Here is a 13,564-nt window from a genome sequence, read left to right on the forward strand (position 1 = left end):
GCCAGGCCTGGCAGGTACAGACTTAAGCAATAATATACACACAGGCTTATATATAACAAGCTGCCTGAGGCAGCACCCAATCCCGCAGAGAGAAACTTCCCGCTTACATTGTAACTACGGGCTGGCGGCCAATCAGCACCCTGGATAGGGACGCCTATCGCCCGGCTCTAATCTGCGGCTGTAACTGGGCAGATACAACACTCCTATCCCTTTCGTTAGCACATACGTAATCATTCACTAATATTGCCTGTCTGCAGCATTTTGTTGAACAATACAGCCATTTTTGCATGCAGGCTGGTCAGGTATTTCAGCCAAAAACCATGCACCTGATCAGTGCCAGGGGATGTCCAGTTCTTTACCCTCTTCACTCTTTCTGTAATCATTTCAGGTGTTATCTCTAGCTGCTGCATATTGCTCCCTGAGAATTCCTTCTCAAACTCCTTTATCCACCCAGCAGTCCTGTTATAGTCCTTTTCGACCTCCCAGAGATCTTTCCAGAACTTTGTTGTTATTTTCACCTCTGGCTTTTCAATTTTCTTATGTGTTTGCTGATGCAGGTTCTGGTAGAACTGCCTCTGGTTGGATTGAAATGTTTGGTTCTGCCTGTACTGGGTGATCCTAGCTTCATGTCGCTCAATTTTCCTGGCTGTCGCTGTTATCTGCTGCTTTACAATTTCCAGAGCTTCCTCGATCTTTCTTGTATTAAGCCAGTACTTTTTTGTCAAATAATCTTTGATCTTCTGATTGTTCAGTTTCTGCTCCTTAATGTTCTTCAAGTTACTTGCATCTGATCTCAAGCTTTTGATTTTCAGTTCTAGTCGGATTTTCCAGTTTGGTTTTCCAGTTTGTTTTCCGATTGGTTTCTCTTGCAGTAACCCTAGTTCTTTAGTTACTATCACAGCTGTACTGTAGGCAAGCTGATTCAATTCTTCAATTGAAGTTACATTGACAGTTGCAAGGGCAGAGTTAATATCTTCCATCAGTGGGACAAGTCGTTTCTTGCTTGTGTTTTTTAAGGCTGGCAGTCTCTTTCACTCTGCAATGGACCCTGCATGAGCAAGTATTTGGTCCTTAAGTTCTTGCTGCCTTTGAGTCATAGTGTCAAGTGTCTCATCTGCAGCTTCTTGCTGTCTTTCCAAGTTTTCATCAGGTTCCAGTTGTGCAGTGACTCCAGATCTTATTGGAGCTTCTACTGGGGGCAGATCAGATTTTGGTGTTTCTATTTTGCAAATTTTCTGTATTTCTTCTAATTCGACTTCACTGAACATTTGGTTCCTGATTATGAGTCATCGCTGATCGGCCAGTCGAAGTTCCGTTATTTTTGAGTCTGCATATTCTTGTTTCCATAATTGGTACATCCGTCTTGCTTTTTGATTTGTAAGCTTTGTTTGTTTTGTTCCTGTAGCTCATTTGTCAATGGCTGCCCAGGTTCCACAGCAGCCACCGCAGTCCTTTTTATCCTGGGCGACGACCGAGCCAGTATGGACTTCTTTTTGTTTTGTCTCTCCATTAGTTTAAATGGGTTAGGTATGTTTAGTCTGGCTCCTCTGCTTTGACCACTCCAGCAAGGTTAGACCTACCAGTAGTTTACACTACCACCGGCACAGCTCTCAGCTTCATTGAAGCACACAAGCCCCACTACCACAACAAGGCGCACCCATCAGTGGGGTTTATTATTATTATTATTATTATTATTATTATTATTATTATTACTCCTACTACTGTCCTACCAATTACAACTGGAGATGATAATGCTGTTAATACTATTACTACTACTACTACTATTATTATAACATCAATCACCCAATCTGTTATTGCACACTATATCCTCCTTCCTAGATATGGCACATTCTAGAGACATTGGACTCTTACTACCTTCTCCATGCAAATTACCCATTCTGCTTTCTGTCTGGGCATCAGCTATTCCCAGATGAGAAGGTTAGATATCCGACCCAATCAATCGAAATAGTCTTTGGTGCATTGCCATAAAGCGTATGTTTAGTACTTAAGAAAACCGGATACCTACATGCATAAATTCATCCTTTAGCACCATTTGACCTATTGCCAAAATAGGGGAGCTTAATTGCTTAATTGGCGGAAATTACCAACCAATTCATCTGCCCAGCATATATTTAAGAATGCCAAAGACAGTATGAGGAGGCAATGATATTGTTTCCTGTCTGTATTGGTCATGCTACTCATACTAGTTAGACGCAGTTCTCAAAGTTATTAACTATACCCTGCAGACAATGAAACCGATGGCTTAAAGAATGGATTTAAGAACCTTCCATTGAAGGTATTACCAGTATAAATAGGGATTGCTGCCTAATATATAAATTAAAGACCAACCCACAGGGCTGATACACTATTTTAGCTTTAGCCCACTGCAATTAATATTTAAAGTATAATAACTTCTCTTCATGTAACATGAAATCTTAACTTAGAAGTGGTTATACCATAGGTCTTCAAATTTGGCCCACTTAAGGATTGTGGACTCCCACTTCCAGAATTCTCCAACCAGCTTTGTTGTATTATCAATTCATTGCAGTGCAGAACAAGGGGTATATTCATTCCCAACAACAGAAGTGTGATAAAGGTAGCTTAGCTTCACAGACCCTAGAACCTGGACACACTGATATTGTTTGATTTGTTGCAATCCGCCCCTAGCCATTAGAGCTGGGCAGCATAAAAGTCCAATAAACAAACAACAACAACAACCAAAAACAAACAAATGTACATAATAAACGAATCCATCAAATTATAATTAAATCAAACAATCCAGATTGTTGGGGAAAATAGGCAGACCCTGTAAACCATTTAGAGAGGGCTAGGGTATTTAAGTCTAAAAGCTATTGCAATTGATATTTTGCATATAAAAAATTGCATATAACATTGTAGTGGCAACAGTGCCTAGTCTAGCATCAATTGCAAATGCGATGACTTGCTTGTTCTGATTTATTTGTTTAAACCTCCATGTTGTTCTTATTGCATGGAATGGTGTATTTAAAACTACCATCTTAACTGAGCACTATTAAACAAAATGCATATTTTTAGTATTTGCTAAATACTGCCATTTTATGGCCTGTGCGCGCTCCAGTGGCTTTGCAGCTTAGATTCTGATGAGGTTGAGGCAATCTTAACATTTATAACATATAGTAATAGTATCTTTTATCCCTCAAAACTACTCCCTGTATTACCAATGTTACAAAATAGGTGAGCTTTAGTATTCTTTAAAAAACAAGAATCAATCTGACTTTGTTACTTATCTTGATTTCTTTTTGAACATAGACCACAGCAGGCAATGTTCTGTAAAGGTTGTAACACAATTGTCTTACTTACTAAAAGACTACCAAGGAGTTATATAGGATATACAAGTACACAATCTATCAATTTTAACATGACCTGCTACCGTTACTGTAAATAATAAGTTGCCACATACTGCTTCCGCTTATGTATGTTGCCACAAACATGGGGGGGGGGCATTTCCCACCTCCCAAATGCCCCAAACCATTGCCTCAGGAGTGCAGGGGAGGTTGGCCTCCTCCCTACCACCCGGAAAAACACAACAATTCCGGGCGTTGAAGCAGCAAAAAAAGAGAGACTTCCTGGCTTTTCCGCAGTGCTCGTTCTGGTCACCCATCCAGTTGGAACTCTCGGCAACCCTGCCTAGCAATTGAGACGCTCCAGGAAAGCTACCGGCTGAGCCATTAAAGGCACTCTGAAGCAATGTGGCCACCACCAGCCTAATAATGCCATTGCCCCTCACCTTCCAGCAAATCTGATCTGCCCCTGGCAATTGCTATCAATCCCAGGGGCTCCGAAACGGCACCGTCCTCTGCTTTTTCCTAGGTGCCAAGTGTTTGCAGATTTTCCTGCCTTTCTGTCTGCCAGGCATCGAGCTCGGAGGGCAAAGGAAGTCAGGGTGGTGTGCAGGCCCTGATAAAGGGTGCTCACCCCACCCCTGCTTCCCAGAATGCCCGAGCAGCCAACATCCCACGTGATAGGCGGTGCCGAGTTGATTCTCGCCTTCAGCAAATGTCGGCTGGGCGTTAATTTGCCCGACCTCTCAATTATATTGGAAGGTCCCAATTGAGACAGCCCCAAAATTACTCTAACAAGTAGAGAAATATGGTGAAGTGGCTTGACTAAAAATGTATGAATATAAAACAAAACTTCTAGTTAAGAACATGTCAGGAAAAAAAATAACTAATTGAGCCATTAAATGTAAAATTGTTAAGAAAGTAAGATATTTGGGGGATCCAGCTATCAGCAAGATGTATAACAATCAAAGAAGATAATTACTGTATATATAGTTTGTTGTGGTTGGCTCTGGCCCAGCTCCTGCCCCAGGGAATGGGGAGGTGAATGCAGGGGGGGATTCAACATGTCACAGGCCTGTGTTATTGACGACAGAATCAGTTCAGAGTTTAGTTTCCTCGGATGAAGAAGAAGGTGGGAGTGACTCGGCAGAGGAGGGCTTGGCACACAGCCCAGGCAGTCAATCTCCCTTATCTTCCCTTGATTCAGATGATGACATTTTGGACCCACGCAAGCACAGAATTATGCGTAGAAGAGACCAAGTAAGAACATATTACAGGGAATAAGTGAGGCCACCTGTGTTTGGGTGGGGCTCCAGTAATTAGGGCTGCTGCTATAAATAGAAGCATGTGGGTTTGGCCATTGTGGAATAATATCTGATCGGAGTTCGTCAGTAATCCTGTGTTTTCTGGACTTTGTTGCTTTTTCACGCCTTGGAAACAAAGCAGAGCAACATGTGTGTGTGTGTGTCTCACTTCGTTGGAAGAAGAAGGGGAAGTTTCTTCACAGCTGCTAGCTAAGTACTTAATGACTGCTTAAGGGAAATTGTACAGACTACCCGGTTGTTTTGGGAAGAGTGCTCTTTGCAATACAAAAAGAGTGCTTAGTTTATTTTGAATTTTGTGATAAAGAACATTGTTTTGAATTTTCAAACGTGTGTGTGTCTGAAATTTGTACCCTTGAATTTTCGGGAAGCTCCTATCAGAGAGCCCGGCAGAACATAGTTAAATAAATAAATAGAAAAAGACTTGGACAAATGAAAAAACCTTCAGATGTCATTGACAGGTAGAATTGTGCTGATTAAAATGAACATATTACCTAGTTTATTTTCTACAATTCCAATAAAAATACCGTATATACTCGAGTATAAGCCGAGTTTTTCAGCCCCAAAAATGGGCTGAAAAACCCGACCTCGTCTTATACTCGGGTCACCACAAGAGGGCGCCGGGTCACCACAAGAGGGCGCACCGCGGGAGCCCGGGAGACAGCTGCCTTCCCTTCCCCGGGTCCAGCAAAGTTGCCAGCCAACTGCTCCGACCGCGTGCGAGAGAGGAACAGACGATGCGAAGCTGGTGAGGTCGGGGGGGACTCATGAAGCAGGAATCCCCCCCCCCGACTTCCCATTGTCTTTTCCCCTCTCGCACGCCGTCGGAGCAGTTGGCTGGCAACTTTGCTGGACCCGGGGAAGGGAAGGCAGCTGCAAGACGACGACAGGAGCAAGAGGGAAGTAAAAGGGCGCTCCGGCTTCCCCTCACCTTTTTCCCCTCGCACGCCATTGGGGCAGTCGCGGGGAAGAAGAGAGAGAGGGTGCCTGCGTGCACCCTTTCTCTCTCCCCCCCTCCACCTCACCGGCTGGTGCCTTTGCTTGAGCCTGCGAGAGGAGGCAGTGGGAGGGGTGGGGCAGTTGCCACCTCTCCCCAGCTCAAGCAAAGGCGCCTCCAAAGGCAGCACACACAGTGAGAGAGAATGAGTGCGAGCCTGAATGAGAAGCGGCTGGCTACCTTCTTGTGTCCCCTTTTGGTTGCATTTAAAACCCAGAGCTTGAAGTTCTCCCTGAGTTGGGAGGAGAGGAAAACGTACCATTTGGCAGCTGATTGATTCGCACTTGCACAGGCTGGGTGAGGAGAATGCCTACACAGCCTTAGGCAACTGGGAAAGTGAGGGGGAGCCAAGGGAACAAAAAAAGGGGTGAGGATCAGCTTTGGAGGGTGTGTGTGTGTGTGTGTGAGCGCCTGTCCACCCTGCAAAGAATGCCAGCTACTTCTTTGAAACCGGGAGGGGTTTTTTTCTCCTCGCTCACTGTGTGTGTGTATTTGTCAACAAATAAACCCTATCTGAGTCGGCAGGAAGCCGGAGGAAGCCCTAGAGCGGCGTGGGGGGTGGGCTTGTGAATGAAAGGGAAGCCAAGGCAACAAAGAAAAAGGGGAAGGATGAATTTTGGAGGGCGAGTGTGTGTGTGTTTGTGTGCGTGCCCGCCCCCTCCCCCCCCTGACAAATGCCAGTTACCTCTTTGAAGGAGGTGTAGCCAAAGTGCCTCCTTTCCCCCTGGCTGAAACCAGCCGGTTTTTTTTTTTTACTCCTCACTCCCTTAATGTGTGTATTTGTCAACAGGTTTTAACTATTCCTCGCCCTCTCTGAGTTGCCCTTAGTTGGATTAAAAAGACCTCCTGCTGTCCGATTCTCCTCCCCCTCTTTTGAAAAGATTTAAACTGTTTAAAAATGGTATCTTGTGGTAGTTGCTGTCCTTGCTTGGATAGGATTTAATAATGTGTAATGAGGCAAGAGCTAGACAGGAATTTCTTAAGTGTGTTTGTGGATCTTTAAAAGTTGCCTTTTATAAAGTGGGTTTGAGAGCATATCTATCTATCTATCTATCATCTATCTATCTATCTATCTATCTATCTATCTATCTATGTATCTCTCTATCTTTCTATGTATCTATCTATCTATCTATCTATCTATTTATCTATCTAGCTATCTATTTATCTATCATTCTGTCTATCTATCTATCATTCTATTTATCTATCTATCATTCTATCTATCTATCTATCTATCATTCTATCTATCTATCTATCATTCTATCTATCTATCTATCTTTCTATCTATCTATCTATCTATCATTCTATCTATCTATCTATCTATCTATCTATTTATCTATCTATCATTCTATCTATCTATCTATCTATCTATCTATCATTCTATCTATCTACCTATCTATCTATCATTCTATCTATCTATCTATCTATCTATCTATCTATCTATCTATCTATCTATCTATCTATCTGGTTTTCTATGCTGATAACCTCACAGCAGCTAATGCTGAAGCTGTTTGGACATACAGATTTATTTATTTATTTATTTAATTGGATTTGTATGCCGCCCCTCTCCAAGGACTCAGGGCGGCTCACAGCATATATAAAAACAGAACAATAATGTAAATCCAATTAATGATGAGAAGGAATCCAGTTTTGAAGGATTTTAACTCTTAGGTTTTAGCTTTGTTGCTGATCGAGCTACTTTTTTTACTTTTTAATTTATTGTTAATATTGTTAATTTGTTTACCCTCTTTTAAATTTACAGAGCTAGTTTACTGGTTTTCTTTAAAATAAATATTCTAAAACATGTCTCAATTAATGTAATTTTATTGGTTTCCATTTTTATAAGTTACCAGTAGCCACTGCATTTTCTAACCTCGGCTTATACTCGGGTCAATAAGTTTTCCCAGTTTTTGTGGCAAAAATTGGTGCCTCGGCTTATACTCGGGTCGGCTTATACTCGAGTATATACGGTAGATAAAACCTTTTCTAAAGAGATCAACACAATGATTGTGATGTTTGTTTGGCAAAAAAAGAGAGCATGAATAAGTTTAAAATTACTTCAAGATGCCAGAACTAGAGGGGGGATATGGACTGCTGTCCTGGGAGATTTATTACCATGCAGCAGTATTGACATGGATGAGAGAATGGATTTTATTAAGAAACCAAATGCTCTTGACACTGGAAGGACAAGACTTGCAGATAAGCTGACACACATTCATATGGTATGGGAGAAACAAATACACAGCTATTTCCAGAGACATTATATTAGGAATTCATTATATTTAGTATGGGAAAAAATAAAAGGGAAATACTATATGAGTATATCTAGTTGGATATCGACAATAGAACCATTATCTCGTCCAAACTTAGTGAACTGACAAAATATACCAAGATACGAGGTCATTTTGACAGATGAAGGGAAGTTGAAATCGATTCAGGAACTAGAGGAATAAGGAATTATAATGGACTGGTTTATGAGACTACAAATTCAGACAAGACATGAAAAAGATAGTAAGGCAAAGAACATTAGGCTGAAAAAGACTGAATTAGATGAAATATTACTAGGTATAGAAGAAAATTTAATTAAGATATTATATAATTATTTGTTACGTGTCAAGTTAGAATTTGAACAAGTAAAAGATACGATGATTAAATGGGCACAAATTTTTCGGTATACAATAGAATTAGATAAATGGGGGGGGATTGGAAAAGTAACTATAAATTGATGATGGCAACAGCTTATCAAGAAAACTTATATAAAATGTTTTACAAATGGCACATGTCACCAGAAAGAATTGCTAAAATGTTTAAAGACAAGACTATGAAATGTTGGAAATGCCAACAAATACCAGGGTCTTTTTATCACATGTGGTGGACATGTGCAGAAGCAAAATCATTTTGGACTAGAATGCAGTCATGGATTTTAAAAATGATAAAAAAGAAGTTAGAATTAAAACCTGAGGTTTTACTGTTAGACATTTTGCCAAATTACCTGGACGAAGAGATATTTAATTGTACATGTGATAGCAGCAGCAAGGATTCCATTTGCACAAAAATGAAAGGATCTAAGATCCCAATGGAAGATGTACTTTAAACACTTTTAGACTGTGCTGAGATGAACAGAATGACCATGAAACTTAAAGACAGAGAATCTATCAATCTATTTATTCTGACCAAACAGCAAAAATATTAATAAACAACAACACTACTTCAAAAATAAAAATTAACAAGGGAGTATGGCAAGGCTGCCCTTTGGCACCTCTAATTTTTATTTTAGCCTTGAAACCTTATTAAAGAAAATAAGAAATACAAAAGAAATTAGGGGCTTAAAAATTTAAAAAGAGGAATACAAAACCTAGGTCTTCACAGATGATATGGCCTTCATATTAGAGGACCCATTGGAAACTGGTCCAATTTTAATACAGAAAATTGAGAATTTCGGCAGTATAGCAGGTTTAAAAATAAATAAAGAAAAGACCAAAATTGTAGCAATAAATATGACCCACAAACAAAAAAACAAATTGGAAGAAGCATTGAATATAAAGACAAAAAAAAACCCTGAATACATAGGACTATGGATATCCGCAAATTGCAGCACAATTAAAAAAGATAATTATGTTTAACACAAAATATAAACAAGGTCATAGATAAATGGTCAAATTTACAACTTTCTTTAATGGGCAAAATAGCAGCCATTAAAAGTAACATCCTGCCAAGAGTACTATTTCTTTTCCAGGTAGCACCAATAAAACTTAATAAAACATTGTTTACAAATCTTAATCAAAAATTTTGTAAATTCATTTGGTCGAAGAAAATAGGTGTTGGACTCTTACCTGAACGCCTCTTCTCATATACTGAGTGCGTACAGCAGTCACTTGGGTTGCTCGCTGTCCAATCCGCATAGGACCGAGCTTTGTCTTTTAAAAGATTGCTGGATCCGCCCCTTCCCAGAATTCGCAAATCCATAGACTTGGCTCAATAGTGGTGGCTCAAAGGTGCTCTACTCTCATGAATAAGGATAAAGTTTAGAAAACACAAACAGGTAGTCAGAAAAGACATAGGGAGGAAAGTAACTGCTGTACCCACTCAGCGTACGAGAAGAGGTGATGAGGTAAGAGTCCAACACCAAGAGATGTGTCCCTAGGGAGGGATTAGTTTATGTATCATGAGAAATAACAGATTGAAGAACTCCTCTTCCAAAGGCAGCATCCGCTGAGGTGTAAGAGTCAATTTTATAATGATGTATGAAAGAATTAGGAGAGACCCAAGTGGCCACCTTGCAGACTTCTTCCAATGGAGCTTGAGTGGCCCAAGCCACTATTGTGGCTGCGCTCCTTGTAGAATGTGCAGTGATGCTTCTTGGAACATTAAGAGAGGCAGATTAATATGCTTTTGCGATTGCGCCTCAAATCCAATGGCCCAGCACAGTCGATGATACTTTGGATCCTAGGGATCTGGGGTGGTATGTCACAAATAAGGCTTCAGACCAGAGGGGAGCTACTACTATCACCTCGGCCTCTTCAAGAATGATCTTGTGAGTCACATCCGGTATGATTGGTATCGGGGGGGGAGGCATAGAGTAGACCCCAAGGCCAGTAAGTTCTGAAGGCATTTGTCACTTCCGCTCCCGGGGACGGGAACCTGGAATAGAACTGAGGGAATTGAGAGATAGCGGTGGTCGCAAACAGGTCTAGCAATGGGTGACTGAACAAGCAAATCTGATAGAATCCACCAAGACTCCGAGATCTCTTTCATAATCACTACTGCTAAGTGGGTTTTCTCCCAGGCTGTATGTATGTCTAGGTTTTTTTTTTTACCTAGGTGAAGGACTTTGCTCTTGTCGACGCTGAATATCATTTTGTTAGTATAGGCCCACAGTGTTAGTCTGTCTAGGTCTTTCTGTATTTTGAGCCAGCTTGGTGTCGTCTGCAAATTCGATTAGTTCCCCTTCTATTCCCTCATCAAGGTCATTGATGAAAATGTTGAAGTGCACAGGGCCCAGGATAGAACAATGTGGTACCCCACTGCCTACCTTCTTCCATGTGGATTTGGAGCCGTTGAGGACAACTCATTGGGTGCGGTTGGTCAGCCAACTGTTTATCCATCTGCATGTGTGGTAATGTACCCTGCTTTTTTCTAATTTGTGGATTAGGAGATTGTGGTCAACTTTATCGAAAGCTTCGCTGAAGTCCAAGTATATGAGGTCAACTGCATTGCTTTGGTCTACTGATTTGGTTATGGTGTTGAAAAATGATATGAGATTTGTTTGGCATGATTTGTTTCTGACAAACCCGTGTTGGCTGTTGGATATTATCTTGTTTGTTTCTAGGAAGTGGCAGAGTTGTTTTTTAAATTATTTTCTCCAGTATTTTTCCAGGTATAGAAGTCAGACTGATAGGTCTGTAGTTGCCTGGGTTTGTCTTTTTACCTTTTTTGTGGATGGGGACTATGTCAGTTCATTTCCAGCCTTCCAGTAGTCTCCAGTGGACCGGGATTTTTGGTAGATGAGGAGAAGTGGTTCCGCTATGGTGTCTGTCAGTTCTTTTAGGACTCTGGGGTGAAGTCCGTCTGGCCCTGCTGATTTGTACTTGTTGAGCTCCCACAAGTAATCCCTTATTGTGTTTTTATCTATGTTGAGTTTGGTTCCGGAGCTGTTTGTTGCAGTTGGGTTGCAGGTTGGTTGGTAGGTGGTTCCATTTTGTGTGAAGACTGATGCAAAATAGGAGTTGAACAGCTGTGCTTTATCTCGGTTGTATGTGATTTCATTACTGTCTTCATTTTTTAGTGTGTTGACTGTTTCCTTGATTTTCTTCTTGTTGTTTATGTGCTGGAAGAAACATTTTTTTTGTCATTGACTTTTGTTGCAAGGTATTGTTTGTGTTGGGCCTTTGCTGTTCTTATTTTTTGTTTGCAGGTTCTGGCTGTTTGCTGATATTCCGCCTTGGTTATGTGTCCTTCTTTCCATTTTTTATATTTGGCTTTTTTCCCTCTTTTATGTTGTCTGCTAGGTCTTTGTTTAGCCATGCTGGTTTGATTTTAGTTTTTCTTTTTCATGGGGATTGTATTGTTTTGGGCCTCTATGATAGTGTTTATTGATAATACTGGGAAAGGGGGAAGGAAAGAGAGCAGGAAGACCAAACTCAATATAGTGGGAAGATCTGAAGTGGTTTTACCTTTTAAAAGTTTTTTCCAGGGGTTTAGTCCACTTTTCTGAAATCTGGGACTATAGTGGTGTTGGGTGCAGCAGTTAGTGACAGCGTCCCTTCTACTTTGATTCCCTCTATCATTTCTTCCCTGTTTGTTATTATTAGGTCTAGTATTGCAGTCCCTCTGGTTCCTGGTTCCACTTTTTGGGTTATTAAGTTATCAGTGAGACTGGTGAGAAATCTATCAGACTTTCCACTTGGTGCTGAGTCCCCCATTATTGGTGTGCTGTGCTTGTTGCATATTTCTGTTAGTTAGCTTGTGAAGAGGTTGTCCATTGCATCAGTTTGGTTTGGTGGCCTGTAATATACTCCTATTGTAGTGTTGTACTTCTTTTCTTTTATGTTGACCGGTATGCTTTCTAGGGGGTGGTCTTCTTTGATTGGTTATAGCTCTGTGGCAGTGTAGTGATCTTTTATGTATAGTGCAACTCCACCTCCTTTCCTGTTTGACCTGTTTTTCTTGAAGAGATTGTAGCACTTTATCTGTGTGTTCCAGTCATGTGTTTCGTGCCACCAGGTTTCTGTTATTCCAATTAAATCGTAGTCACCCTCAAGTATTAGTAATTCCAGTTTGTCCTGCTTGTTCCCCAGGCTTTTCGCATTTGTATACAGGCATTTTAGGTGTTTGTGTTTGATTCTGGGTGGATATTTTATATCCTTGATTTATTTGTAAGTGTGACTTGTTCCTCTTGCTTATTTTGTTCGTTATTCAGTCCCTTAGTTTGGTCACCCGCCCCTCTTGGATCTAGTTTAAAGCCCTTCTGATAAGTTGGGCTAGTCGGTTTCCTAGGAGGTTTTATTTGTTTGTTTGTTTGTTTGTTTGTTTGTTAGAGTTGAAAGGGACCTTGCAGGTCATCAAGTCCAGCCCCTTGCCTAGGCAGGAAATCCTACAGCACCCCAGCCAAATGATAGTCCAATCTCCTCTTAAAAGTGTCTAGAGTTGGGGCGTTCACAACCTCCGCTGGCAGGCCATTCCACTGGTTGATCGCTCTGACTGTCAGGAAGTTCTTCCTTATTTCCAGGTTGAATCTCTCCTTGGTCAGCTTCCAACCATTGTTCCTCGTCTGGCCCACTGGTGCCCTGGAGAATAGTGTGGCCCCCTCCTCTCTGTGGCAACTCCTCAAGTACCTGTACACTGTTATCATGTCCCCCCTGGCCCTCCTTTTCTCAAGGCTGTCCATACCCAGTTCGAGCAATCTCTCTTCATAAGTCTTGATTTCTAGCCCCCCAATCATTTTAGTTGCACTTTTTTGCACCTTCTCCAGAGTTTCAATGTCTCTTTTGAAATGTGGTGACCAGAACTGAATGCAGTACTCCAGGTGAGGTCTCACCAGGGTGTAATAGAGTGGTATTAATACCTCCCTGGTCTTGGAGTGTATCCCCCTGTTGATGCAGCTTAAAATTGTGTTGGCCTTTTTAGCTACTGCTGTACATTGCTGTCTCATGTTTAGTTGATTATCCACCAAGACTCCAAGATCTCTTTCACAGTCGCTACTGTTCTTCCCAGCTCTGGTGAGGTGTAGTCTGTCTCTTGCTCGAAGCCCTTCTTGGAGGTATTGTAGGCCATGATCGAGGAAACCAAAGTTGTTTTGGCGACACCATCTGCTTAGCCAGTAGTTTATTTGTGGAATTTTGCGTTCTCTGGATGGGTGTCATCCTCTTGTGGGTAGAATGGAGGAAAAAACAACCTATGCTCCTGTCTTTTTGACTGTGTTGCCCAAG

Source organism: Erythrolamprus reginae, chromosome 7, assembly GCF_031021105.1.
Source record: "Erythrolamprus reginae isolate rEryReg1 chromosome 7, rEryReg1.hap1, whole genome shotgun sequence".
NCBI lineage: Eukaryota > Metazoa > Chordata > Lepidosauria > Squamata > Dipsadidae > Erythrolamprus > Erythrolamprus reginae.